Below are 27406 nucleotides of genomic sequence, written 5' to 3'. Positions count from 1 at the left end.
CTATCTGTGTTCCTGATAAGGATTATGAATTTTCTGTTGATCCTGATATAATTACTTTGGTTGAATCTGATCCTTTTTATGGCTATGAATCTGAAACTGTTGTGGCACATCTTACTAAGTTAAATGATATAGCCGCCCTGTTCATTAATGATGAGAGATCGCACTACTTTTATATACTCAAAATATTTCCGTTCTCATTAAAGGATGATGCTAAGATATGGTTTAATTCTCTTGATCCTGGTTGTGTGCGTAGTCCCCAGGATATGATTTATTACTTCTCTGCTAAATATGTCCCTGCTCATAAGAAACAAGCTGCTTTGAGGGAAATATACAACTTCGTGCAAATTAAAGAAGAGAGTCTCCCACAAGCTTGGGGGAGGCTTCTCAAGTTACTTAATGCTTTGCCTGATCATCCTCTTAAGAAACCTGAAATACTTGATATCTTTTATAATGGACTAACTGATGCTTCCATAGATTACCTGGATAGTTGTGCTAGTTCTCTTTTCAGGGAAAGAACACCGGATGAAGCTGAAGTTCTATTGAATAATATGTTGACAAATGAAAATAATTGGGCACCTCCTGAGCCAGCTCCCGCTCCAATTACTGAGCCTATTCCTAAACCAACTCCGAAGAAGAGAGGTGTTCTATTTCTCAGTCCCGAAGATATGCAAGAGGCAAAAAATCTATGAAAGAAAAAGGTATTAAAGCTGAAGATGTTAAGAATTTACCTCCTATTGAAGAAATACATGGTCTTAATCTACCGTGTGTCGAAGAAACATATGATCTCAATTCTTTATTTATTGAAGAACCTCCTACTAAAATTGCTAGTCCCTCCTACTAAAATTGCTAGTCAGTGCTTGGATGAGTTTGATAGCTTTATGTTTAAGCAAGACGACTTCATTGCTTATTTTGGTAGACAATTAAAAGAAAATGCTTATATGATTAGACGCTTGGGTGATTATATGGCTAATATTAAAGGTGAACTTAAACTTGTTAGTAAACATGCTTCCATGGTCACCACTCAAGTAGAACAAGTACTTAAGGCTCAAAAAGAAGTGCTTGATGAAATGAATAGTAAGAAAAATTATTATGCTGTTAGAGTGGCTACTAGAACTGGTAGAATGACTCAGGAACCTTTGTATCCTGAAGGCCACCCTAAGAGAATCGAGCAAGATTCTCAGAGAAATAATATTGATGTTCCTAGTTCTTCTAAAAAGAAGAAAAAGAAAAATGATAGAACTGTGCAAACTTCTAGTGAACCTATTGCTGAACCACCTGATAATCCAAATGATATATCTATGTCTGATGCTGAAACACAATCTGTTAATGAACATGAATCTAATGAAAATATTAATGATGATGTTCATGATGATGCTCAACCTAGTAATGGTAATGATGTAGAAATTGAACCTGTTGTTGATCTTGATAACCCACAATCAAAGAATCAACATTATGATAAAAGAGACTTTGTTGCTAGGAAACATGGTAAAGAAAGAGAACCATGGGTTCAGAAACCCATGCCTTTTCCTCCGAAACCATCCAAGAAAAAGGATGATGAGGATTTTGAGCGCTTTGCTGAAATGATTAGACCTATCTTTTTGCGTATGCGATTGACTGATGTGCTCAAAACTAATCCTTATGCTAAATATATGAAGGATATCATTAATAATAAAAGAAAGATACCGGAAGCTGAAATTTCCGCCATGCTTGCTAATTATACTTTTAAGGGTGGAATACCAAAGAAACTTGGAGATCCCGGAGTACCTACTATACCTTGCTCCATTAAAAGAAATTATATTAAAACTACTTTATGTGATCTTGGAGCTGGTGTTAGTGTTATGCCTCTCTCCCTATATTGTAGACTTGACTTGAATAAGTTGACACCTACTGAAATATCTTTGCAAATGGCTGATAAATCAACTGCTATACCTGTCGGTATTTGTGAGGATGTGCCTGTTGTGGTTGCAAAAGTTACTATTTAACGGACTTTGTTATTCTTGATATTCCCGAGGATGATAGTATGTCTATTATTCTTGGAAGACCTTTTCTTAACACTGCAGGGGCTGTTATTGATTGCAACAAAGGCAATGTCACTTTTCATGTTAATGGTAATGAGCATACGGTACACTTTCCGAGGAAACAACCTCAAGTTCATAGTATCAACTCTATTGGAAAAACTCCATCGATTATAATTGGAGGTTTTGAATTTCCTCTTCCTACTGTCAAGAAGAAATATGATATACTTATTATTGGGGATGTGCATATCCCCGTTGAGGTAACTTAGTGTTATTCGAAATTTCTCCGGTTTCATGATTATTGGAATGAGTTTGTTAACAAGACTTGATCAACCTTGTTAGTGGATTCTTTTTGATGAGCATGAGATGGATGAAACTAGAAGCACAACCTTCTATACCCTCTCTATATTTTCTGTTATTTAGTAGAAATAAAGTAAAAATAGTATTTTCTGTCTGTTTCCTGGCTTATGCGTGTAATATAAAAATATCCCGAAAATAAAAGTCCTCAGAATGCCATGCCAATTTAACATGATTTTTCGGGAATATTTGAGGATTTACTGTGCAAAAATTACCGCGGGGGGAGCTGCCACCTAGCCACGAGGGTGGAGGGCGCGCCCTACCCCCCTGGGCATGCCCCCTGCCTCGTGGGCCCACGGTGGCCCTCCTCCACTTATCCTAGCACCCATCTTCTTCCCCTGCCTCACACAAACCCGAGAAACCAACTCAAGCACGAGTTCCAGCCACTTTTGCTGTGATTTTCGATCTCCTTGCTCAAAGCACCTCTCGCAAAACTGCTTGGGGAGATTGTTCCTTGGTATGTGACTCCTCCATTGGTCCAATTAGTTTTTGTTCTAGTGCTCTATTCTTTGCAAATTTGTTCTGCATAGGTGACCATGTTCTTGAGCTTGCATGTCAAATTTATATGGTTCCAAGTAGTTCTAATGCTTGATATAGGCTCTAGGCACTTGTAGGAGTAGTTGCTATCAGTTTTATTGAAGTTGGTTCACTTTTGTTTGAAGTTACTAAAAATTTCAGAAATTTTTCAGAGAAGAACAATATGCTTAGGAAGATGTTCCAAGGTGGTTCTTCTAAGAATCAAGGACCCAGGATTGCTATGTGTGATGCTGACGAGGAACCACCAAGAGACGCTCTAGTGCGGCCTTGTGAATGGCCGTCGGGAAATTTTATGGATCGGGTAGGAATTAAAGAAGAATTTAAAGCATATTTGCGCAATGCCGGTCTTGAGGATTTTGAGGCTAACAAATGCCCCTAGTATCATGATCTCACAAGTTCGTTTGTGAGGAGGTTTGAGTATTCATCTTCGCGTAATTCTCCTTCAGTCATGTTTGATCTTTATGACAAATCTTATACCATGGACTTAGAGGATTTCACTCTTACTTGCAAACTTCCATCTTGGGGTAGTGTTAGAGATCCCCCTAAATCTGAATTTAGAAACTTTCTTGCTAGTATAAATGTAGGGGAATCTAGAGATATAACGCAGGCTACCATAGGGAGCATTCACTTTCCTGCTATACATTATTTTTCTCTCTTCATAGGTAGATGCATAAATGCTAAGGATGAAGCATGTCACATGTGTGTCCCTGACCTTAGCATTCTTAGAAGTGTTGTGTTAGGAGACCAATCTTATCATATGGGAGCCATTGTAGCTCGTAGGTTGCATCATAATAAACATAATGGAGATTTCTTTGGAGGAATTTATGCAACCCGCTTAGCTAATTTTCTTGAGATAGACATTCGTGAGGGTGATACAGAGTTGCCTCCTGCATATTTAGATTATAACTCTATGGCTTCTCATCATTTTGCCAAGAGGCCTGAATCACCTCTCCTATATCGTTTAATTTTTAACAAACGACATGTTGTCCGTATTACTCTCCCTGCTCCTACCTTCTTTGATTCTCAGGCAAAACAAAGATATACTATCACCAAAGAGGAGGCAGATGAGTACGAGAGGAGAGCGGAGGCAGTCCGACTCCACGCCGCAGCTCAGCAGGCGATAACCGCTGCATCACAGTATGATTCTAGCTACACCTACGGGTATCCGCCAGGCTATCCCTAGCAATAGACCAACTTAGGCCAAAAGCCTAAGCTTGGGGGAGTATGTATTTCTCACCGACATTACATTTATGTTCACACACACTCATTGCTAGATGTCGGTGCTCATACTCTTTCACTATAATATCCATGCTAGTTTATTTCCTTTTTCCTGCTTTCTTCTTGTGTGTTTGTTAAACCTTAAGAAAAACAAAAAAATTAGTAGTAGTAATTAAAAAGAAAACCCAAAAATATTTCCCGTTCTTCTTTTGCTTGTTGGGAGCTTTCCCATGTAAATAGTTTTTATTTCTTTTCTTTTCTTTGGGGGTCAGTAGGAGAAGACCATGATTAAATTGTTGAAGTGGCTCTTATATGCATTATTGTTGATTTAACCAAGAGCCCATATTGCCTTGTCTTCTCCTGTTTATTGAATGCTCACAGATTCCAGCTTAGTCCAATGCACGTTCACTCTTATTATTATTCACAAAGTTGGGTCATGCAAGTGAAAGGCAATTATGATGATATATGATGGACTGACTGAGATGAGAAAAGCTGGTATGAACTCGACCTCTTCTGTTTTTGTAAATATGATGAGTCCCTCATTCTTGTTTCGGCTTATTATGAATAAACATGTTTGCAATGACAATTAGAGATCATAGTTGCTTGTGGCATGCTTGATTAGCTATGAGTTATAATGGTTTACCTTGCGTGCCAACATGCTATTGAGATGATTATGATGTGGCATGATGGGGTGGTATCCTCCTTTGAATGATTTAAGTGACTTGACTTGGCACATGTTCACGCATGTAGTTGAAACAAAAGCAACATAGCCTTAATGATATTTATGTTCATGGTGGATTATATCCTACTCATGCTCGCATCCAATGTTTATTAATTTTAAAGCATATACATGGCTGTTGTCGCTCTCTAGTTGGTCGCTTCCCAGTCTTTTGCTAGCCTTCACTTGTACTAAGCGGGAATACTGCTTCTGCATCCAATCCCTTAAAGCCCAAAGTTATTCCAGATGAGTCCACTATACCTTCCTATATGCGGTATCTACCTGCCGTTTCAAGTAAATTTGTATGTGCCAAACTCTAAACCTTCAAATAAACATTCTGTTTTGTATGCTCTAATAGCTCATGTATCAACCAAGGCTGTCCTTATCTTTCGTGCTAGGCGGGTGATCGGTTGAAAGTATAGCGGGATATTTCGCCCAAACTGCGAGTGTCGTGTTCTCCACAGGGACTAGATGATCAGCAATGATGCTCGACTAAAGCTAGGTAATACAATTCAGATTATGAATGCCAGAAAATAAACCTAAGCTATCTAAGACAGCTCCGGAAAATCAACGACAAAGTAAATGAAAAGAAGAAAAGGGAGGTTTAGATTATACTCTCAGTCTTTTTGGTATTTTCATATTATTTTAGAAACTTAAAGGCTAACATCAGTGACAAGGGGAGTCAAAAGACATGGACATATATATCTAGCAAGCGTATGAAAGAGGGAAGAAACAAAATTACTTGATAGAAAACATATTATTTAAATCACAAGCACACACACACATATATTTATGTAGCAAAGGTACTTGAGCTAACATATGAACTGAAATTAAACAAGTTCACTGGAAAATCACAAGCATAAATGCCACTGGTACATAGCTAGCACAGAGACTAACAAATGAACATCAATTAGACTATAGCAAAGTAACTAGTACAGACAGATTACAGTAGATGTCAAGAACATACACATAGGGGATCACACACATATACTAGAAGATTACTATATCACAGGGCATATCACACATGCTAAATATTATCCAAACAACTAGACATTAACTAGTCAGAGCACATAATAAAGTGCACTATATTTTACAAGTCCAAAACTGAACAATTGTCAGGTTGCAAGCTTTTATCAAATCTGAATATTACATCTATTAAAACATCTCAATGCTGAATATTACAAAGTTCTGAACAATAAACTTCTCAAAATTACAGAAATTTGAGATCAGAGAGAGAGAGCAGCAGTAGGTAGGTTCAGAGAAGAAGGGTAGCAGGGGAAGTAGAGAGAGATAGCAGCAGGGGGTTGGGAGCAGCAACAGGTTCAGAGAAGGAGGAGCAGCAGCGAGGGGAAGGAGAGAGGTTTAGAGAGGAAAAAGAAGTAGCAGCAGAAAGTTGAGGGGAAGAGCAGCGGCAAGGGTACGATAAGAAGCAGAGTAGGAGAAACAGAGAGATTAGCAGCGGCAGGGGCGTGGGAGAAGTAGCGAGGCAAGGGAAGGAGCAGCAGCAGGCAAAGAGGAAGAAGGAGGAGAAGCAGCAGCAGGGGAGGAAGAGAGAAAGAGCAGCAGCGCGGGGGTCTTCACGCGGATGACCAGACGCCCGTGCCGCCCTTGTCTAGTCGGGTGCGCAAGATGCGGCGGTGGCTGGAGATGGTGGTGAGTGGTGGATGCTGGTGGTGGGTGTTGGCGTTGGTGATGGATGGCGTTGGAGGGATGGTAATGGGGTGGTGGCTGGTTGGCGCACCACCACGCCGGCCTGGCCGTTGTGGTGGCCGGAGGTGAAGATGGAGGGGTGAGGGAGAGAGATGTGATGCCAGGCCCGATTTTGGGGATTGAGGGTGCTAGGGATTTGATTCCCCCGATCGGATCTTCCATTTGCACGTTGGCCCCTATCCTTTTCTTCTCTCTGCACAAGTTGGTTCTCTTCTTAAGTTTGGCCCCTTTGATTACTTCTTTTTCTTCACGCTTGAGTCCCTCCGTAAATTACAGTAACCACAACTTCTTGACACTCTCCATTATAGAAGGATTTTGGGCCTTTTCGCCCTTTTCTGCAAAACATGGAGGAGTGTTGTAAATGTAATATAACGGGAACATCCGAATATTTCTTGAGTAAATAATGTGAAAATGTGATTACAATGTGATGCAAAAAGGCTAAAAAGATTATATGAGGAAATGCTCTATCAAGTTCCCCCAGACTTAAATCGTTGCTTGTCCTCAAGCAAAGGCATATGACAAGAGCAAGAGTATGAATAGTGAACTGAGTAAAGAATGTCCTGGTAAAATAGATCTCCAAACAAGGCATGCTTCAGACTTAGCTAGTGAAAATTAATGGTTAAGAGTGCTACAAAGCAGTAGGATACTAGTAAGCATGACCATTTTAACTTTTACAATGATAAAAGAGGATCAACAAGTTTAAATGATGACTGTGCCAAAGGTTCCTAAAGAGAGCATGATCCCGAGAACAAAAAGAACTGGAATTAAATCTTGTGATCAAATCACTTATTTATAGAGATAAAGCAATGATTACATTATTGTTAGTCTCACCATAGGAACATACCACCGATCCCGAGAACATGGAATATACCTAGCTCGACCAATTATTAGTTTTTTTGTTTGTCTCCCCAAAGGAACATACCACCGATCCAGAGAACATGGTATACACCTGGTTCAACAATTACAATTTTTATTATTAATTATTGCCCGAGCTAACCTGATTTCACATGCCACCAATCCAGGGAACATGACATGTAGGTAGTCAGACTTATTATTCATTATAAGATATAATTTTTTTAACAAAAACAAGAATCATCACTCAACCATGTCTGGTTCACATGCTACCGATCCAGGGAACATAGCATGCTAGTCCATAGTGGTAAAGTGATTGCTCTGAATGGGAACACACTTGGCACAAATACATCATCTGAACATAGTGATCTAGGTGTATCAAGGTAAATGCAGAAAATGATTAAGTTTACTAGTGCACCAGGGATTTGAGCACTCAAAACTAATAGCTTTCACTACTTTCAGCAAAGCAAGATCACTAGTTTACAAGGAATTCAACAATCAGTTCGCCTATTCTCATCAAGCACGATGCCAAAGGTGAATTTCAGCTTGACAACAAGTAATAACTGGCTCAAGCAACCCCACTAGCAATTGATTTCGGCTTGTATCAATAGATGATATATTCAGATTGGGGTCATGAAACAGCTCATCGGGCTTATGAAGTAGAACTTGCTCGATCATCTCACATCCTCTTGCATCGTGACTCCTCTCCTTTTGCTTCTCTATCCTCATGCTCTCTATCCTCGTGCACGCTCTAGCTTTTCTCTTCCTTGTATGTGCCCATTGCTTCTCCCTTCCTCACGTGTGTGCCCATTGCTTCTTCTCATCTCCGTGCTCAGGATCCACCAGGGTCCCAAGGAATGTCGTCTCGAACTCGGTCAACTTGCAGTAAATGGTGCACAAGCATCAACCTAAAAGAACACTCAACAACCAAGCCAATACAAGTGATAGAGAGAATTCCCTCTAAGTCATTGATAGAGTACCCTATCATATAAGTATATCTATTGAGCAAATCAGGAACATGTATCAACAACAAGTCACAGGGTGCATAGGCAATATCAGCGATATGACATAACTTATCCAGAAAGCTGACATAATACCTGAAATGGCCTTGGAGAAGTTTTATGACTACCTCAACTGAATATACCATGGAAGGCATGGTAGTAGAAACTTCCACCGGGCTCGTATCGACAGGTGAAATAGTAGGGCTTTGCTCCTTGACATCTGAAGTGACCTCATCATAATCAACAATGAAGATTTCCATCTCAGGCTCAAGCGTTGAAGAATCGATGTGGCTAACATCATCAAAGGTGAACTTTTCCATATCTGGCTCTAGCAGCACATGATCAATATCAACTAAAGGTATCTCCTCAATATCAAAAGTAACTAACTGTAGCTCTGGTTCATCCACACAAGAATCATCACAAAGCAAAACTGAATCTAGAATGCTAGTATCCATATGATCTGAAGTGTGTGTGTCAACTAGGATGGTGTCATCATCATCAAAGATAATCCATGAAAGCTCAATCTTGTCACACGGAGAAACTGGTTCCGGCTTTTTTGTAAGAGATTCTTGCTGAGATGAAGTGATTTGTTGCAAGCAAGCAACTGGGCCAGAGGTGGGCTTCTCATTGTACCACTGAAGTTGGTGGAAGGCTATGTTCTCAATCAGCAGAAAAGCATCATCAAGTGTCTTGTTTGTAATAGCTCCACCCGCTGCCATATCAACGTAAGATTGAGTGTCCGAAGCCAATCCTCTATAGAATAGCTGCAGCTCTAACCATCTCTCGAGCCCATGGTTAGGACATCTCCTGAATAAGGCTTTGTACCTCTCCCAAGCATCATACAAGCTCTTGCCTTCACGCTGAACGAAGCTGAAGATCTCATCTTGAATTGTGGACTGCTTGTGTAGTGGGAAATATTTATCCAAGAAAGCTCGTGATATCTCATTCGAGCTGAATGATCTTGATGGCAAGGATCGATACCAAGCACGAGCATCATCTCGGAGAGAGAATGTGAATAGCATGCACTTGATAACATCTTGAGGAACTCCATGATACTTTACTATATCTGAATACTCCATGACTCGGAGCAAGTGCTCATAAGGGTCTTCAGTAGGCAGTCCTCCAAACTGTTGTTGTTGAACCAAAGCAATAAGACTAGTTTCAGCTCGAAGTTCTTTGCCTCAATAGTTGGCCAAACCAGTCTTGTGATATAGCATAGACTTTTGGGCATCCAAAGGTCACGAAGCAATGCCATCTTAACCGAGTGTAACTATAGAACAACCTGTAATTAGTTCAGATTTCCTACACACACTCATAAATAGTAAACACTAGTCAGAAAGTTAGTATCTTAATAAGCCGAAGCAACAAAAAGTAAGAAGGTAAAAGAAGCACCAAAATAAATTTGACTGGAAATTTAAACAAAAACTATACTAAGCCTAGTCTATAGCTTCACACAATCATTCGACGCTAGTCCCCGGCAACGGCGCCAAAATGATCGGTTGAAAGTACAGCGGGATATTTCGCCCAAACTGCGAGTGTCGTGTTCTCCACAGGGACTAGACGATCAACAATGATGCTCGACTAAAGCTAGGTAATACAATTCAGATTATGAATGCCAGAAAATAAACCTAAGCTATCTAAGACAGCTCCGGAAAATCAACGACAAAGTAAATGAAAAGAAGCGAAGGGAGGTTCAGATTATACTCTCAGTCTTTTTGGTATTTTCATATTATTTTAGAAACTGAAAGGCTAACATCAATGACAAGGGAAGTTAAAAGACATGGACATATATATCTAGCAAGCGTATGAAAGAGGGAAGAAACAAAATTACTTGACAGAAAACATATTATTTAAATCACAAGCACACACACACATATATTTATATAGCAAAGGTACTTGAGCTAACATATGAACTGAAATTAAACAAGTTCACTGGAAAATCACAAGCATAAATGCCACTGGTACATAGCTAGCATAGAGACTAACAAATGAACATCAATTAGACTATAGCAAAGTAACTAGTACAGACAGATTACAGTAGATGTCAAGAAACATACACATAGGGAATCACAGACATATACTAGAAGATTACTATATCACAGGGCTTATCACACATCCTAATATTATCCAAACAAGTAGACATTAACTAGTCAGAGCACATAATAAAGTACACTATATTTTACAAGTCTGAAACTGAACAATTGTCAGGTTGCAAGATTTTATCAAATCTAAATATTACATCTATTAAAACATCTCAATGCTGAATATTACAAAGTTCTGAACAATAAACTTCTCAAAATTACAGAAATTTGAGATCAAAGAGAGAGAGAGAGAGCAGCAGTAGGTAGGTTCAGAGAAGAAGGGTAGCAGGGGAAGTAGAGAGAGATAGCAGCAGGGGGTTGGGAGCAGCAGCAGGTTCAGAGAAGGAGGAGCAGCAGCGAGGGGAAGGAGAGAGGTTCAGAGAGGAAAAAGAAGTAGCAGCAGAAAGTTGAGGGGAAGAGCAGCGGCAAGGGTACGATAAGAAGCAGAGTAGGAGAAACAGAGAGATTAGCAGCGGCAGGGGCGTGGGAGAAGTAGCAAGGCAGGGGAAGGAGCAGCATCAGGCGAAGAGGAAGAAGGAGGAGAAGCAGCAGCAGGGGAGGAAGAGAGAAAGAGCAGCAGTGCGGGGGTGTTCACGCGGATGACCAGACGCCCGTGCCGCCCTTGTCTGGTCAGGCGCGCAAGATGCGGCAGTGGCTGGAGAAAGTGGTGAGTGGTGGATGCTGGTGGTGGGTGTTGGCGTTGGTGATGGATGGCGTTGGAGGGATGGTAATGGAGTGGTGGCTAGATGGCGCACCACCACACCGGCCTGGCCGTGGCGGCGACCGGAGGTGAAGAAGGAGGGGTGAGGGAGAAAGATGTGATGCCAGGCCAGATTTTGGGGATTGAGAGCGCTAGGGATTTGATTCCCCCGATTGGATCTTCCATTTGCATGTTGGCCCCTGTCCTTTTCTTCTCTCTGCACAAGTTGGTCCTCTTCTTAAGTTTGGCCCCTTTGATTACTTCTTTTTCTTCACGCTTGAGTCCCTCCGTAAATTACAGTAACCACAACTTCTTGACACTCTCCATTATAGAAGGATTTTGGGCCTTTTCGCCCTTTTCTGCAAAACATGGAGGAGTGTTGTAAATGTAATATAACGGGAACATCCGAATATTTCTTGAGTAAATAATGTGAAAATGTGATTACAATGTGATGCAAAAAGGCTAAAAAGATTATATGAGGAAATGCTCTATCAAGTTCCCCCACACTTAAATCGTTGCTTGTCCTCAAGCAAAGGCATATGACAAGAGCAAGAGTATGAATAGTGAACTGAGTAAAGAATGTCCTGGTAAAATAGATCTCCAAACAAGGCGTGCTTCAGACTTAGCTAGTGAAAATTAATGGTTAAGAGTGCTACAAAGCAGTAGGATACTAGTAAGCATGACCATTTTAACTTTTACAATGATAAAAGAGGATCAACAAGTTTAAATGATGACTGTGCCAAAGGTTCCTAAAGAGAGCATGATCCCGAGAACAAAAAGAACTGAAATTAAATCTTGTGATCAAATCACTTATTTATAGAGATAAAGAAATGATTACACTATTATTAGTCTCACCATAGGAACATACCACCGATCCCGAGAACATGGTATATACCTAGCTCGACCAATTATTAGTTTTTTTGTTTATCTCCCCAAAGGAACATACCACCGATCCAGAGAACATGGTATACACCTGGTTCGACAATTACAATTTTTATTATTAATTACTGCCCGAGCTAACCCGATTTCACATGCCACCAATCCAGGGAACATGACATGTAGGTAGTCAGACTTATTATTCATTATAAGATATAATTTTTTAACAAAAACAAGAATCATCACTCAACCATGTCTGGTTCACATGCTACCGATCCAGGGAACATAGCATGCTAGTCCATAGTGGTAAAGTGATTGCTCTGAATGGGAACACACTTGGCACAAATACATCATCTGAACATAGTGATCTAGGTGTATCAAGGTAAATGCAGAAAATGATTAAGTTTACTAGTGCACCAGGGATTTGAGCACTCAAAACTAATAGCTTTCACTACTTTCAGCAAAGCAAGATCACTAGTTTACAAGGAATTCAACAATCAGTTCGCCTATTCTCATCAAGCACGATGCCAAAGGTGAATTTCAGCTTGACAACAAGTAATAACTGGCTCAAGCAACCCCACTAGCAATTGATTTTAGCTTGTATCAATAGATGATATATTCAGATTGGGGTCATGAAACAGCTCATCGGGCTTTATGAAGTAGAACTTGCTCGATCATCTCACATCCTCTTGCATCGTGACTCCTCTCCTTTTGCTTCTCTATCCTCGTGCACGCTCTAGCTTTTCTCTTCCTTGTATGTGCCCATTGCTTCTCCCTTCCTCACGTGTGTGCCCATTGCTTCTTCTCATCTCCGTGCTCAGGATCCACCAGGGTCCCAAGGAATGTCATCTCGAACTCGATCAACTCGCAGTAAATGGTGCACAAGCATCAACCTAAAAGAACACTCAACAACCAAGCCAATACAAGTGACAGAGAGAATACCCTCTAAGTCATTGATAGAGTACCCTATCATATAAGTATATCTATTGAGCAAATCAGGAACATGTATCAACAACAAGTCACAGGGTGCATAGGCAATATCAGCGATATGACATAACTTATCCAGAAAGCTGACATAATACCTGAAATGGCCTTGGAGAAGTTTTATGACTACCTCAACTGAATATACCATGGAAGGCATGGTAGTAGAAACTTCCACCGGGCTCGTATCGACAGGTGAAATAGTAGGGCTTTGCTCCTTGACATCTGAAGTGACCTCATCATAATCAACAATGAAGATTTCCATCTCAGGCTCAAGCGTTGAAGAATCGATGTGGCTAACATCATCAAAGGTGAACTTTTCCATATCTGGCTCTAGCAGCACATGATCAATATCAACTAAAGGTATCTCCTCAATATCAAAAGTAACTAACTGTAGCTCTGGTTCATCCACACAAGAATCATCACAATGCAAAACTGAATCTAGAATGCTAGTATCCATATGATCTGAAGTGTGTGTGTCAACTAGGATGGTGTCATCATCATCAAAGATAATCCATGAAAGCTCAATCTTGTCACACAGAGAAACTGGTTCCGGCTTTTTTGTAAGAGATTCTTGCTGAGATGAAGTGATTTGTTGCAAGCAAGCAACTGGGCTAGAGGTGGGCTTCTCATTGTACCACTGAAGTTGGTGGAAGGCTATGTTCTCAATCAGCAGAAAAGCATCATCAAGTGTCTTGTTTGTAATAGCTCCACCCGCTGTCATATCAACGTAAGATCGAGTGTCCGAAGCCAATCCTCTATAGAATAGCTGCAGCTCTAACCATCTCTCGAGCCCGTGGTTAGGACATCTCCTGAATAAGGCTTTGTACCTCTCCCAAGCATCATACAAGCTCTCGCCTTCACGCTGAACGAAGCTGAAGATCTCATCTTGAATTGTGGACTGCTTGTGTAGTGGGAAATATTTATCCAAGAAAGCTCGTGATATCTCATTCGAACTGAATGATCTTGATGGCAAGGATCGATACCAAGCACGAGCATCATCTCGGAGAGAGAATGTGAACAGCATGCACTTGATAACATCTTGAGGAACTCCATGATACTTTACTATATCTGAATACTCCATGACTCGGAGCAAGTGCTCATAAGGGTCTTCAGTAGGCAGTCCTCCAAACTGTTGTTGTTGAACCAAAGCAATAAGACTAGTTTCAGCTCGAAGTTCTCTGCCTCAATAGTTGGCCAAACCAGTCTTGTGATATAGCATAGTCTTTTGGGCATCCAAAGGTCACGAAGCAATGCCATCTTAACCGAGTGTAACTATAGAACAACCTGTAATTAGTTCAGATTTCCTACACACACTCATAAATAGTAAACACTAGTCAGAAAGTTAGTATCTTAATAAGCCGAAGCAACAAAAAGTAAGAAGGTAAAAGAAGCACCAAAATAAATTTGACTGGAAATTTAAACAAAAACTATACTAAGCCTAGTCTATAGCTTCACACAATCATTCGACGCTAGTCCCCGGCAACGGCGCCAAAATGATCGGTTGAAAGTACAGCGGGTGTCGTGTTCTCCACAGGGACTAGACGATCAACAATGATGCTCGACTAAAGCTAGGTAATACAATTCAGATTATGAATGCCAGAAAATAAACCTAAGCTATCTAAGACAGCTCCGGAAAATCAACGACAAAGTAAATGAAAAGAAGCGAAGGGAGGTTCAGATTATACTCTCAGTCTTTTTGGTATTTTCATATTATTTCAGAAACTGAAAGGCTAACATCAGTGACAAGGGAAGTTAAAAGACATGGACATATATATCTAGCAAGCGTATGAAAGAGGGAAGAAACAAAATTACTTGACAGAAAACATATTATTTAAATCACAAGCACACACACATATATTTATATAGCAAAGGTACTTGAGCTAACATATGAACTGAAATTAAACAAGTTCACTGGAAAATCACAAGCATAAATGCCACTGGTACATAGCTAGCATAGAGACTAACAAATGAACATCAATTAAACTATAGCAAAGTAACTAGTACAGACAGATTACAGTAGATGTCAAGAAACATACACATAGGGGATCACAGACATATACTAGAAGATTACTATATCACAGGGCATATCACACATCCTAATATTATCCAAACAACTAGACATTAACTAGTCAGAGCACATAATAAAGTACACTATATTTTACAAGTCTGAAACTGAACAATTGTCAGGTTGCAAGATTTTATCAAATCTGAATATTACATCTATTAAAACATCTCAATGCTGAATATTACAAAGTTCTGAACAATAAACTTCTCAAAATTACAAAAAATTGAGATCAGAGAGAGAGAGAGCAGCAGTAGGTAGGTTCAGAGAAGAAGGGTAGCAGGGGAAGTATAGAGAGATATCAGCAGGGGGTTGGGAGCAGCAGCGGGTTCAGAGAAGGAGGAGCAGCAGCGAGGGGAAGGAGAGAAGTTCAGAGAGGAAAAAGAAGTAGCAGCAGAAAGTTGAGGGGAAGAGCAGCGGCAAGGGTACGATAAGAAGCAGAGTAGGAGAAACAGAGAGATTAGCAGCGGCAGGGGCGTGGGAGAAGTAGCGAGGCAGGGGAAGGAGCAGCATCAGGCGAAGAGGAAGAAGGAGGAGAAGCAGCAGCAGGGGAGGAAGAGAGAAAGAGCAGCAGCGCGGGGGTGTTCACGCGGATGACCAGACGCCCGTGCCGCCCTTGTCTGGTCAGGCGCGCAAGATGCGGCGGTGGCTGGAGATGGTGGTGAGTGGTGGATGCTGGTGGTGGGTGTTGGCGTTGGTGATGGATGGCGTTGGAGGGATGGTAATGGAGTGGTGGCTAGATGGCGCATCACCACACCGGCCTGGCCGTGGCGGCGGCCGGAGCTGAAGAAGGAGGGGTGAGGGAGAGAGATGTGATGCCAGGCCAGATTTTGGGGATTGAGAGCGCTAGGGATTTGATTCCCCCGATCGGATCTTCCATTTGCACGTTGGCCCCTGTCCTTTTCTTCTCTCTGCACAAGTTGGTCCTCTTCTTAAGTTTGGCCCCTTTGATTACTTCTTTTTCTTCACGCTTGAGTCCCTCCGTAAATTACAGTACCCACAACTTCTTGACACTCTCCATTATAGAAGGATTTTGGGCCTTTTCGCCCTTTTCTGCAAAACATGGAGGAGTGTTGTAAATGTAATATAACGGGAACATCCGAATATTTCTTGAGTAAATAATGTGAAAATATGATTACAATGTGATGCAAAAAGGCTAAAAAGATTATATGTGGAAATGCTCTATCAGCGGGTTATTCTCAAGAGTAGTGGACTCCGCTCCTCACTCATGAAAAATTGGCTGGTCACCGGGATGCCCAGTCCCATGCTTTATGCAAACTAAATCAAAATTAATTGCAAACAAAACTCCCCTTGGACCTGATGTATGTTGGAGACACTCGTTGTTTCGAGCAAGTCATGGATTGATGCTTATTGGTGGAGGGGGAGTATAAACTTTACCATTCTGTTTGGGAACCGCCTATAATGTGTTTAGCATGGAAGATATCGCCATCTCTTAGTTGCTACGTTGACAATGAAAGTATGCCGCTCAAAATACAATTTATCTCTATTTCAAAACTGAGCTCTGGCACCTCTACGAATCCCTGCTTCCCTCTGCAAAGGGCCTATCTATTTACTTTTATGTTGAGTCATCACCCTCTTATTAAAAAGCACTAGCTGGAGACCACAGCTATCATTTGCATTCATCACTATTAATCTATGTTGGGTGTGACTATGATTGGATCTCTTTTACCATGAATTACAATGTCTAGTCAGTCCTTGATCTTTAAAGGTGCTTTGCATTTATGTATTGTGGTCTCAGAAAGGCTAGTGAGATACCATCTTGTTATATCATATTATGATTGTTTTGAAAAGTGTTGTCATCCGAGATTTATTATTATGGCTTGCTAGTTGATTATGCTATTGATATGAGTAATTATGAGTCCTGAGAATTATTGCAAATGTGGTTAGTTATGATCTTTGCTGAAAATTCGAATGCTGGCTTGACATAGTTACAACAACAAGAGCAAACAGAGTTTGTAAAAGTTTTTCTTTCTTTCTTTCAGTTTGTCAACTGAATTTCTTGAGGACAAGCAAGGGTTTAAGCTTGGGGGAGTTGATACGTCTCCGTCGTATCTACTTTTCCAAACACTTTTGCTCTTATTTTGGACTCTAACTTGTATGATTTGAATGGAACTAACCCGGACTAGCGATGTTTTTAGCAGAATTGCCATGATGTTGTTTTATGTGCAGAAAGCAGAAGTTCTCGGAATTACCTGAAAATCCACAGGAAGTCTTATAAAAAATAATAAAAAATCCTCGCCAAAGATGAAGACCAGGGGGCCCACACCCTGTCCACGAGGGTGGGGGCCGCCCCCCCTCTAGGGCGCGCCCCTACCTCGTGGGCCCCCTGGAAACTCTACGACGCCAACTCCAACTCTATATATTTGCTTTCGGAGGGAAAAAAATCAGAGAGAAGAAATCATCGCGTTTTACGATACGGAGCCGCCGCCAAGCCCTAAAACCTCTCAGGAGGGCTGATCTGAAGTCCATCCGGGGCTCCGGAGAGGGGGATTCATCGTCGTCGTCATCATCAACCATCCTCCATCACCAATTTCATGATGCTCACCGCCATGCGTGAGTAATTCCATCGTAGGCTTGCTGGACGGTGATGGGTTGGATGAGATTTATCATGTAATTGAGTTAGTTTTGTTAGGGTTGGATCCCTAGTATCCATTATGTTCTGAGATTGATGTTGCTATGAGTTTGTTATGCTTAATGCTTGCCACTAGGGCCCGAGTGCCATGATTTCAGATCTGAACCTATTATGTTTTCATGAATATATGTGAGTTCTTGATCCTATCTTGCAAGTCTATAGTCACCTACTATGTGTCATGATCCGGCAACCCCGAAGTGACAATAATCAGGACCACTCCCGGTGATGACCATAGTTTGAGGAGTTCATGTATTCAGTATGTGCTAATGCTTTGTTCCGGTTCTCTATTAAAAGGAGGCCTTAATATCCCTTAGTTTCCAATAGGACCCCGCTGCCATGGGAGGGTAGGACAAAATATGTCATGGAAGTCCTTTTCCATAAGCACGTATGACTATATACGGAATACATGCCTACATTACATTGATGAATTGGAGCTAGTTCTGTGTCACCCTATGTTATGACTGTTACATGATGAACTGCATCCTGCATAATTATCCATCACTGATCCGGTGCCTACGAGCTTTCCATATACTGGTTCTCGCTTATTTACTTTCCCGCTGCTACTATTACAATCACTACAAAATACCAAAAACATTACTTTTACTGTCTTTACTTTTGTTGCCGTTACCACCACTATCATATTACTTTGCTACTAAACACTTTGCTGCAGATACTAAGTTTCCAGGTTTGGTTGAATTGACAACTCAGCTGCTAATACTTGAGAATATTCTTTGGCTCCCCTTGTGTCGAAACAATAAATTTGGGTTGAATACTCTACCCTCGAAAGCTGTTGCGATCCCCTGTACTTGTGGGTTATCAGCATACAGGATGTGATCTTCATCTAATGTCTTCGACTCCCATGCATGATGGAACTCGTGATGAGGTTTCTTCAGTTTAGCTTACAAAGGATCAATCATGGCTGCTGCCAGGGTCAGCATTGAAGGTTGAGAGGAGGACACTAGGCTTGCCTTCTGGAGATCAAAGGGCTGGCCTACAATGAGACCTATCCGACGGAGGACATCCCTATCGTTCTTAAAGCCTATAGTAACGAATTTCACTCTTTTGTCCTTGAGGAAGTTCTTAAAATCCTGGCACTCAACGTCGACATGCCATATGTGGTAGACCAAGCAAATGTTATGTACGCAAACCTGGATCACGGTGGGCTTCTTCCTCTCTTCGTCCTTTAGATCCTTCTCTCATCCCAGGACTGTGGTGTACTTAACATCTAGCCCAGCGACCCACTCATCTGTTGAACTGTTGAACATGCGTAGGAAGCGAGCAAGCCATGCTTTCACCGTCTCGGATCCATGTGTGTAGATGACGATGAACTGATCGCTGGTGATGGCTGTAACCTAGTACTCAACGGCGACCATGGAGATTTGGGAGGCCATGGATTCTGGAGGAGGGTTAGGAGAAGTTGAACTATTGTACCCCGCAAAAAAATGGGAGCGAATTAATGTGAAAGGATGGGATGACTGGGAGCGAACTGTTGTAAGGTAGAAGACGGGGACGAGTAGGGCGTGCGAACGGCGTGGGGTTGCTGACTTGCCCGGTGGATAAACGGCTGCAAGCCCCCTAAGAGTTATCGAGAACTATGCGGGACCCACCAGATGTCATGTCTACTAGACCCATATCGTAGGCCTGATGGTATAGCTTCTGCCTGTTTGCATGCCATGTCGGCGCGTGGATGTAACTTCACTTAATTATGTCAAACGTCACGCCTCCCACGACCTTCGCCTCTCTCGCGCGGTCGCGCCCTTTAAGACTTCAACCAGCTATAAATGAGCAATTTTTTTGCCTTTTTTTAGACAAGCAATTTTTTTGCCTACTCTGCATGCATGATACTCTCTCTAGTCCTTTTTACTCCCGTCAACCGTTTGCAAAGTGTTTGACAAGATTTTTACTTTTTTAACACCACCTTATATTAATTAACCAACCACACCAGTACACTCATTCGATACAATATTCACCACACAGGGCAGTACATTATTTACAAGAATACCATCTAATCTATTGTCAAAGCTATACTTAGCGATTAAGTGTGCCACCTTATTAGCCGAACGGCTAATCTTTGACAATTAAAGACTGTTGACCAACTTTGAGATCCTCAACGCTTTCATCTTTAGGTCACGCATAGCGGACCTGTCATAGTCCCCCGATGCAAGAGACGCTACCACAAAAGCACAATCAGTCTCTATAATTACAGGATTATGAAGAGAAATACCTATGTAGAGACTGGCAATGCAAGCCCTAAGCTCCGCTTCCTCCACGCTTTGACATGCATCAATGAAATCCCACGACCAAATTTATATTCAAAATATCAATATCTACAATACTGATTACAATGAGTATAAGAACTACGTTTTATAATGAGTGTAAAAATATTGATTTGACATTGTGAATGTTGACACATTTTTCTATAAGTCTGGTGAAAGTAGAGGTACATTGACTTCAGACAAAACTTAAATGCACAATGCAGACTAGTTCCTCCGTCCAGGTGCGTGCCATGTCCTATCTTGTCATCACAACAAGGTTAGCTATTAGAGTACCACTACCTCCCTTCTAGTTTAAAGGGCTCGATTCAAATATTTCACCTACTCTTAGCAAGATAGTAGAGGCGGTGGAATAGTTTTTCAAGTCTGCAAAAGTACTCAACTAGTGTTGTCGTTCTTCACAAAAAAATGTGTTTACCAATGCATGCATGAACACTAGTTACTCTAACCCCCCTCTCCTCTTTAATTCTTTGCCACATCAGCATGTTTGCTATTCCCGTGTGCATGATACCAACTAAGATACCACCATTATGGCCAGCCTTAATCATCGCATGCAATAATTTAGTGCACCTTGAAATATGAACATGTGTGGGGCGTGTATGTTTTTAATGACTTGCGACTGTACCTAGCCCGGCATGCAAGATGACTTATTATGCACCGTTCCCCATACCTACAGGAAGCCCGTTCGTCTCCAAATATTTTCCTCTCCATGTGTGGAAACAATATGTCTGCCAAACTCTCCTTCTCCCTCCGGCGGTCCCACCACTCCACCTCGTGTGAAAAAATCGGCATGCATGACTCTCCTCCTCCCACGCTCGTCCAATCCGTTGTGACCAACAATATTTCCACCCCTTCTCTCCCCCATAATTTACTCCAACAAATATGCCCACGTAGCTGTTACTTAACTGCAGGTGCATTGGGTCACTGACATTTGGGCCCAACAGGGGTCTGGCCCACATGTCAGCGACGCAACTGGACCTGCAATTAAGTCAGTGCAGCTTAGTCCATATCTTACGTAGGTGTGCCATTGCTCGCTATAAATACTGCGCCTCCCACGACATCACTATCTCCTCCCCCTCACGTTCACGTTCATCGCCATCTCCTTCCCCTCCCTCTCACGTCGACCACCATGGCATCGCCCCTCCCAAGCCCTAGGAGCCCCTCGCTGCACCGCGCGGACGGTCACGCATCGCCGTTCCGTTCCTCGCCGCCACTAGTCGAGGACGCGCCTCGGTGTTCTGCTCCTCGCAGCTACGCGACGCGTCGCTGTTCCGTTCCTCGGCGCCACTAGTCGAGGAGGACGCGTCGGTGTTCCGCTCCTCGCCGTGACGCGACGCGTCGCCGTTCCGTTCCTCGCCGCCACTAGTCGAGGAGGACGCGTCGATGTTCCTCTCTGCGCCGCGATGCGTCGAGGTGGACGTGTCGGCGTTCCCAATCTCGCCAGCATGCACGCCAGAGGACGCGTCGGCTCCCCGCTACGAGGAGAATGCCGCGCCGCCCGCCGAGCCCCCCAGCCTTGAGGAGCTTTGGAAAGAAATGGATGTCGCCTTGTGGGAGGCTTTGCCTCCAGCAGAGCGCGCCAAAATAGAGGCGGATAAGAAGGCCGAGGAAGAGAAGCGCACCATGGAACAAGCTGCCTGGGAGGCCTATGTCACGTCCGAGAGAGTCAGGAAATTGGCTCTTTGGCAGAAGGCTCGTGTGAGGGCCATGAGGGTGGCGGAGGACGCCCATGCTGACGCCCTGAGTGCAGTCGGGCCCAAGCGCCTCATCTACGCTTGGCGGTACATGGACCGGGTGCATGATTCCAGCGGGGAGGAGTACCTGTTGGCGCCGGATCACCGCACCGGTGAGATCGCGCTCGCCCGCCGGCAAGCCGCCAATCAGCACCTCACGAGTTGTGAGGCTGAGGAAGAGGCGTTGTGTCGGCACGCTAGGAAACGACCACGCACCAGGGCACTCGTGGCGCGCCGCAAGTGCTCCTGCGAGCGCCGCCGATTTTTGGAGGAGTGTAATTTTTGTTTCGTAAGGCGATCTCATTAGTTTTGGGACGCAAATGATAAATCCCGAACGTTCAGGAATTTTTAGCGTCCTTAATTAAGTATGTAAAAGGGAAAGTTTGGAAACCTTGTGTATTCGTACGCATTTTGCAAGTACGTGCATATAGCACAAACTTTACTATGTACTATCGCACTACACGTCTCTCTCGATATATGCTTGCAGACTGTGCTACTCCCTCCGTCCAGGTCAATAAGTCATCTTTGGTTGTGCACCGTGACCAAGAAGGAGGGAAGACTTATACACCTAGACAGAGGGAGTACTACAATTACTTATGTACGCGCAAATGCACGTTTTAACATTATGATGCAATTTTTGTAAAAGTATAAAAACAACACTAGTCAAGCTTGTGAAACGATTCAATGCAAAACAAATGCAAAAATGCTTGATTGATTGTTTACTTTTAGCTTCCTTCTCTGTGGTTATTCCTCTGTTGTACTTTGTATGGAGTATCTCACTGGTTGGAAAGGCATGCAAATTCCCAAACTACTTCCTACACCATGTATCGAATTTTTTTTCTAACAAGTTGTGCCGTGCAATTGGAATTCCAACTTGAGTACTAGTACTAGTAGGAGTACCAGGGGCCAGTTCTTTTAGGCTTCTAGATTAGTAATCCCATAACTAGTACCTCTATCCTGGTTTATTGGTCCCCATTGTAATCTGTGTCAAATTTTGATCATAAATTTAACTAATGAAATGTTAGTGCATGTCACATGCACTACTCCATCTGTCTAGGTGAGTAAGTCATCTTAGGCTGTGCACCGTGACCAAGGAGGAGGAGAAAACAAGAAACGTTAACGCTTATTTGCTAATTAATAGTATTACATGCAATGAACTAACCACTGCATGTCGTGTTTGATATCTCAAGTCATTAAAAGCATGCACACTCTTTATCTCTTATTGGTTGATATGTCAAGAAACAAGAAACGAGGTAGAAGTTAATGCACTGTGCCTAAGTGTTTTGGGATTATTTGGTTTTCGTAAGATGACTTACACACTAGACGGAGGGATTAGAATGCCGAGGAATAAACCAGTTAAATCTTTGGTCATAATTTAGCACAAATTACAATGGTGAGGAATAAACCAGGACGGAGTAGTAGTTTAGAAGCCCAAATAAATGAGTGAGGCGCCTTATTGTTACTCTCCACTATGACTAGTCTTGTGGGAAAAGCTGGGGAAGCCGCCAAAAGAACTGGCCCTAGGAGTAGTAGCTAGGGATCGAGTGTGTGAGATGAACCGGAGAAAGTAAATGCAGAGAGATGAAATGCAAAAAAGACAGAGGGATGTGATGGTTGCTTGTCCGTTTATTTTACCAGGCCACTTATTACTAGGAGTTGTTGGGTTTTGTGATATGACGGCTTTACTGCCGCGCCACGAGCGGGGTGAGAGGTGAGACTCCCATGCAGCACCGCCTCTACACTTGTACTACATCGGTCGTGGTTTATTAGTCCCCCATTGAATTTGACTAAAGATTTAACTGACAAAATGTTAGTGCATGTCAACAAAAACTATATCGTTGGATTTGTATTTGAACATAGTTTTGAATGATATAATTTTAGGTGACATGCATCAGCATTTATCTTACTATATAAAATGTTAGTTCAACTTTTGGTCGTACTAATCTATAGTAGTAAGGTGCCCGTGTGTTGCACCGAAGAGTGAAATGCATTGACCAGGGAGTTTTTTATTTTGACAAAGGATGTGGGGGTCATCTCATGTCTAACGGGTATCGATAGGTTTCTTCGTATATTATTTCATCTCTAGAGCTCACAAACATCTGGGTGAAATAGATAAAAAGGTATCTTTTGCAAACAAAAGCGTTCAACTGTTCAACCTGCATCCAAAACTTGTGAAGAAATAACACTTATTGTGCTTTGCAAGAAATGATCTTTAAGAATTAGTTTTTGAGTATCGATTGTTATACATGTTGGCTACAGATGACATGGCACTTTCTTATAGTTAACAGTTGGCTATACTATTAAGTAATATTAACCATGCCCTTATACACCTAGACGGAGGGATTAAATCAGGATGACTTGCAAGCGGGCAGAGGAGATGTAAGAAATGGTTCATCGTAAGTCTTTCACCAGTACTGTAGTAAAAATTCATACATGGAAGATTCTAGACCAAACCATAAACGGATACACTTTTATTCATGCGCGATACTCCAATAGAGCAAGATCCTGCATGGAAGTCTCCACATGCTTAGACATCGGATTACATTGAGCGAAGACTAATGATCAACATTTAACTTGATAATGCGTATGTCCAGGTGAACCTCCTTGGAGTCACCGTGCACTGCGTCGGCGGGTATAGGATGCCATGGGTTTTCCATGTCCACATTGGTGGGATAGTACCAGCTCGCCAGAGTCCAAGTCCGTTCGATGAGGCTGGTGTCTCCGCCCACACGACCCGGAGGGGTAGTAACACTGACCACGCACCCGTACATCGGCCTCGTGTCAGTGTCAGCGTTAGCGGCATCGCCCGTGACACACATTATAGAGACAGGGCGGCGGCCTGCGCGGGCCTCGTCAGTGCCCATGATCAAGAGGAAGACGATGCCGTCCTCCTCCGAGACTAGCAGGCGATGGTGATCCTCCAGCGACTCCGGCATGGTGAACGGGTAGCACGTCTCGTACTTGATGTTCTCCGCCAAGGGCCAGCAGTGACTGCTGCACGCATCCGTGAGGTGATGCACCATGTCCGCCGGCGAGCCACAAAATGGCATCGGGCACTCATAGCAGTGGACGAAGGGCTCCTTGGAGGCATCGACCAGGCCGTCCATGAAACGGGAGTGGCTGTAGGGGACGCTGCGCCATTTGAATATATGAGCAAGTTACTACGAGATTTAATCTGAATAAGGACAAAATAAATCATGACGGCTATAACAGAGATGAAACTAATCATGTGGACTAGCATAGTAGTAGGATACAGAGTAGAAACATGAATTCTACCACGATTTCGAACAGGAAGGACAGAAACACATACGGTGCAACGGGAGCAGCACCGTTGGTGTTGAGGTTGTCGCCCACGTCCAAACACCACGTAGACACGGTCTTTGAGCACGGTTCGTAGTCGTTCCATGCTCGGGCATTGAAGTTTGTAACTATTTTAGATTAGAATATACTACTCCTCCGGTGCTAGTAGTAGAGCAGAGTCCTACTCTACTACTCTACTCAAGAAAGTTAGGGCATAGCACTGTAGGGAGTACCAATACTGTGATCACTCAAGCAAGTTGTCTGGCATCGACATCACCCTACGCTGCTGGTATGTGTCTCGTAAGTCAAGCGGCGTGCTGTAGTCAACATCACCTGTCCACTTCCCGCGGCACATATTCGCTTCTCCATCTTTGTCCGCACATAATCTCGTCCAATCTTCCATCCCCGCTAAGGCGTCTCCCCCCTCGTCCAAAACCCAAGCACTAACAATGGCAGAACCGAGCAGCATCCGCCGAAAGAGTGGCTAGAATTCGCTCCCCACAGAGGTAATCAAGCCCATTGTTTCGCGTGTGGACAATCTCAGTACCATGCCGCTCGTCGCGTGCTCATCGGGGCTGTACTGTTTACTGAAAGCCCTTTTACCGGAGCTTTTTAAGCCAGCTCCTTGCTTACTGATGCCGCCTGATCTTCAAAAATGGCGTGTCACGCAGCATAACAATCGTAGGGTGGCGAGTATCAACCCCCTTGACTGCGATCTGATCCCCATCGGCCTCAACTACATTAACGATATGTACTGGGTCGGCATGAACACGTCTTGGATGGTGCTCGTCGACGGTCACGGCAGCTGGATGCTCGTGGAGGTCTACACCGGCAATTGATCCCCCTTCCTTTGATTAACATTGCACTGCTTTGGCACCGCGGCCCAAAATACTCGGAATCTTACAGTAGCCAACATGATACCAAGTTTGATTTGCTCAAGGTTGTAATCTGCCAAGTGCCCACAATATATGCGAATTATAAAGACTTCAGGCTAATTGCGTTCTTCAATCGCGGTCTCGCCTATCTGACAGGTCACTGCGGTAAGTGGATAAATCTGCAGGTCCATCGCAGGATCATACATCCTCCATGGTTCTCTGATGCCATTGAACACAAGGGCTTCATTTACACTGTCGACTCCTTCTATGGCTGGACGTATTGTTGGCCTACTCCAGTCATCGCTACAAATGGCTGTTACAGCAGTATGTTACTTTCCTATGATATCATGATGGCTTGCTTATATTACTGTCAACATTTGCTGAAAAAATATTCATGCTCATAACATGCTGTTCTTAAGATTGACTAAATCAAGAGCCCTTTTTTATTTGACTCCAACTTGATATGATGTTGTAGGCCGCCTGGTGTCCCTACCCTTCCTAATCCAAGAACCTTTCAAAGAAAAGCAGCATGGCAGTTGCAGGTGGTTCCTGGCTCGATCAGATGATGGCGAAAGATTGATGATCGTTCGCATGTACCGGACGTGTTGTTTTGCGGAATACAATCACAGTCACTGCAAGGTCTTTGAGCAGGATCCCAGCTTCTCTGGGCCTTTAGGAATTTTTGATTGGAGGCTGGTAAGTAGCCTTGGTACATGCTCTTTGTTTGTCGGACTGAATTATCCAATTAACCAGGAGATAACCGACGGCAAGGATCATGATGGCAGCGCGGTTTCGTTCATCAGGCAAAACTGTGTGTACATAGCGTACCATGCATCTCTACATGCACCATACCGTGATATGTGCCGCCATGCTCTGCAGCCCAAAGTAGGAGAGAGGGTCGCAAGTGTCAGACTTCGACCTGCTGGCTGGAGTTTCCCCTGTGAGGCACCCATCTGGTTCAAGCCGTCAGCCAATCTCCACAGCTTAATAAATAGTAACGCCTAACTAAGCCAATAAGTTAGATGCGTACACTTGGTGTAGTAGGATCTTTATTTAGTCTGATGCATACACTTGTTCTTTTTTGGTAGCCCTTTTGTAATGATGGCTGATGTTTGGTTTGAAAGAGAGATTTGCGTCTTCACTCTTCTGGCCTGCTTACTGCTTCTGTTGCACCCCCAGCCCTGGTTGCTGCTGCTGGTTTCAATGTACAATCAGTAGTATATTTTGTCTGTTGGTTGAATAAATGTGTTGTTAGAATGACAAACACAATGTTTTGGAAGTCGTTGCACGGTTCGATCCTTTAGTGCCTCGTACCGTACGTAGCGCATACTATTTTTCGTACGGAACACATTTTCCACTTGTTGATAACATGCAGCCCACTGATGAAGGCCCAATAGAGAAGCCCATAATTAACTGGAAGGGAGGCTCTCACATGAATCCGGCCCAGGTACATGCTCATGG

General features: G+C 42.9%; 2 non-coding genes across 2 annotated transcripts; both read left to right on the top strand.

Annotated features, from left to right (window-relative positions):
- Positions 1 to 9194: 9194 nt before the first annotated feature.
- LOC123072411 (small nucleolar RNA R71) lies at positions 9195 to 9305 on the top strand. Its single transcript, XR_006435110.1, has one exon. It is a non-coding gene; the product is annotated as a small nucleolar RNA R71 (small nucleolar RNA).
- Positions 9306 to 13837: 4532 nt separating this feature from the next.
- On the top strand, positions 13838 to 13944 carry LOC123072404 (small nucleolar RNA R71). The gene has a single exon (XR_006435104.1). It is a non-coding gene; the product is annotated as a small nucleolar RNA R71 (small nucleolar RNA).
- Positions 13945 to 27406: the final 13462 nt, after the last annotated feature.

Source organism: Triticum aestivum, chromosome 1A (assembly GCF_018294505.1).
Source record: "Triticum aestivum cultivar Chinese Spring chromosome 1A, IWGSC CS RefSeq v2.1, whole genome shotgun sequence".
Taxonomy (NCBI): domain Eukaryota; kingdom Viridiplantae; phylum Streptophyta; class Magnoliopsida; order Poales; family Poaceae; genus Triticum; species Triticum aestivum.
This window is presented reverse-complemented; position numbering and strand designations above follow the sequence as displayed.